Below are 2839 nucleotides of genomic sequence, written 5' to 3'. Positions count from 1 at the left end.
ATCAAGCGCAACGAGAAAGGAAAAGAGGAAAAATAACAGATGAAAGCTCATGGAACTTTGATATGGTCATAGTCAAACTATGGACTGGGGGAAGGTGGCCACAATGGAACTCCACGTGGCTGGGCAGCGCGGTGGCGACGGTGATGGTGAGAGAAGGAGGACAAAAATCTAATTTACTACATGAGGGATTTCCCAAACAAGGGGCTCCCATTACGGTAGTTTTGGTGTGCTTTATCCAAGGGGTTGGTACATATTTATAGGGAGAAAAGCTCCCCACATCTATATCAACTAGCAATATGGTACTAATTGATGTTGCACCCTCCACATTTACTAATGAGCCTAAATAATCATTAAAGCCCATTAGTAAATAAATGCACGGGCCTTTAGGATTTATTAAGATTATTGCACATGGGCTTTCAGCGTTGGAAAAAATGAGAGATTTATTATTTTAGGAATTAATTAATTTCGTGGATAAAATAATTCTAGAAAAGTCTAGAATTATTATTTAAGCCGCGAAAAATACTCCGAAAGCTCTAAAAATTCGGGAAAATTTTCCAGAGACTTTATGGAACATGAGGAACCCAAATCAAGTATTTGGAGCCCATGATAAGATAATTTGGAGCATCTAAAAATTAAATTATGCTCATAGACAAGTAGGAATAAGTTCCAAGAAAAGCTGGAAAAATTCCGGAGAAGTTTATAGAGATTGATTGATGGACGAGGAACTAAAATGAGTGATTTGCGTTACGAAGAAAAGATTTTAGGAAGCTCCCAACAAAAACACGAGAAACAAAGAATTTGATTGTAGAAAAAGATAAAGACGTGCCGGAGAAGGAAAATTGACCTACTAACGCATTTTAAAGACTTTGCTCACTCTCAACACACAAAGAAACAACAAGCAAACATCACATCATCCAAACCCCCGTCAAAATTAGAAAACTTTGAAAATTCACATTTTTCCTATAACTAAATTTGCGCTAGCTCAAACTAAACTTGGTAAATTTTATCTAAATATTAAAATAATTCATTTTATTTAGTGTTTTCTATGCACAACCCAAAATCGGAAATTTTGGGGTGTGACAATAGATTTGGTCTGTTGCAACACTTACATGTGTTGTAAGAAATAAATTATTCAGTCATTAATATCACATAATTATTTAATTTTTGAGACAAAAATAGAGATAATTCATGTACAATTTAATGATAAAATGCAAGACCATCCAACACAGAAAATAAGCACACTCAACCATATATATATAGTATAAAGAATTTATTGCATTACAATGAGTACCATCCACATAATTCATGACGCAATTTTTGTTTGGAGTTCGAGTTCCTATGTGAGCAAAATATAAAAATATAAAGGGATCCGTCTCAGTATGCCAGCAGCCGTCCTTTCTCCTTTCTTCACTTTAGTCTAGCGTTCCACTGATGTGATCAGATATTTATCTTCTTGATCTACAGATGAAAGTTGGATTAATTTAATATAACACTTATGAGAACTAAGGTTATATTGGGTTATAGAAAAGATGGTATAAAAGTTGAAGGCCATGCAACAGTAACTCATCCTTCTACGTCTCCAATAACCTTGTAGCCTTTGTATAGTCGTATCAATGGTTCATCATCTACCATTGCAAAACTAACACGAACCATTCAAAAAAATTTGCCTAGCTGAACACCATCAAGTTTCTGTGTTGGATCACAACTTACTATTGTACCCAATGCAACAGACTTATTTTGATTTTTCCAGCTCTGTAAGTATACTTTGGTGCCAACCGGGTTCACATATATAAGCATGGAAAAAAAAAGTACATAACAGATCAGACTACTTGCAAGAAATCAAATCACCATACGGTCATTGAATTGCCAGTTGACCAATTTATTGTGCCACGATGATGTTTCTACAAAAGTATATATGAGGATTCTTAGACTCCAACTGTAAGAACAATTAAGAAAGGGATAATATGAAGTTTTAAGAGATGTGTCTTATACACTAGCAGGTACTGTTGCACTAGGCCTTGTTGAGATCTTGTTCTGCTGGAAACAAGTCAAAACAGATATCTTAGTAGTGAAAAATATGCATGTAACAAAAATATCATTGCTAAAACAATATTTACTTGGTAGTCAGATGCTTCAAAATTTGAGTAGCAGATGTTTCCTTTGCCACAACCTCTAATATCTGCTAGTTTCAATACAATAATTTGATAAACTTCATAGGACAGAGAGTTATTTATACAGCACCTTGATTTCATTAGTACACTTGCTTTTATCCACCATAACATCATTGTGGATATGTTTTTCCTGTAATTAAATAGAAATTACTAGTCAATTTGCGGAAATGTATGGTCTAGTAGAAATGATCCACTTACTAAAGATATGATAAAATTTAACACTATACTGTCATTCAGTACTATACTGTGTTTGTTCTAGAAAGAAACACATGTCAGGAAAGTCAAAAAGCAGTGGCACTAACCGTATCCAGTAAAATGAACATAATATATTGCTTTGCATCCATGTGTTTAGTTTGGTGTGCAAACCATATCTTTAGTACAATTATATTTGTAATGTGCCGGCAGATCCTTGTGCTCCACATAATCATCTTGCTCTGTCTATAGTGAATAAGAATAAATTAATATTTTCTTTCACCAACAAAATGAATCAGAACAGAGATAGGTTATTAAGGCCATGTGCCATAACATGTAAGTAAATAAATAAGGTATTATCAGTTCAGCCTAACAAAAATTCATAAGTTTTTTTTTCTAAGTAATCAATCAGGTCAACAAGACAAGCACACCAGATAGCTGTCACGGGTAAAGCATGAAGTAAACACTAATGACTA

The 2839-nt window shown here is 34.1% G+C and overlaps 1 long non-coding RNA gene across 1 annotated transcript; it reads right to left on the bottom strand.

The window, feature by feature from the left end:
- Nucleotides 1-1966: 1966 nt before the first annotated feature.
- Nucleotides 1967-2301, bottom strand: LOC136487491 (uncharacterized). Its single transcript, XR_010767275.1, has 3 exons — nt 2242-2301; nt 2118-2170; nt 1967-2034 (listed from the first exon to the last, which is right to left on the bottom strand). It is a non-coding gene; the product is annotated as an uncharacterized lncRNA (long non-coding RNA).
- Nucleotides 2302-2839: the final 538 nt, after the last annotated feature.

The sequence above is a fragment of the Miscanthus floridulus genome, chromosome 10 (assembly GCF_019320115.1).
Source record: "Miscanthus floridulus cultivar M001 chromosome 10, ASM1932011v1, whole genome shotgun sequence".
NCBI classification, from domain to species: domain Eukaryota; kingdom Viridiplantae; phylum Streptophyta; class Magnoliopsida; order Poales; family Poaceae; genus Miscanthus; species Miscanthus floridulus.
The sequence above is the reverse complement of the archived record's forward strand: the minus strand, read 5'-3'. Positions and strand labels throughout refer to the sequence as shown.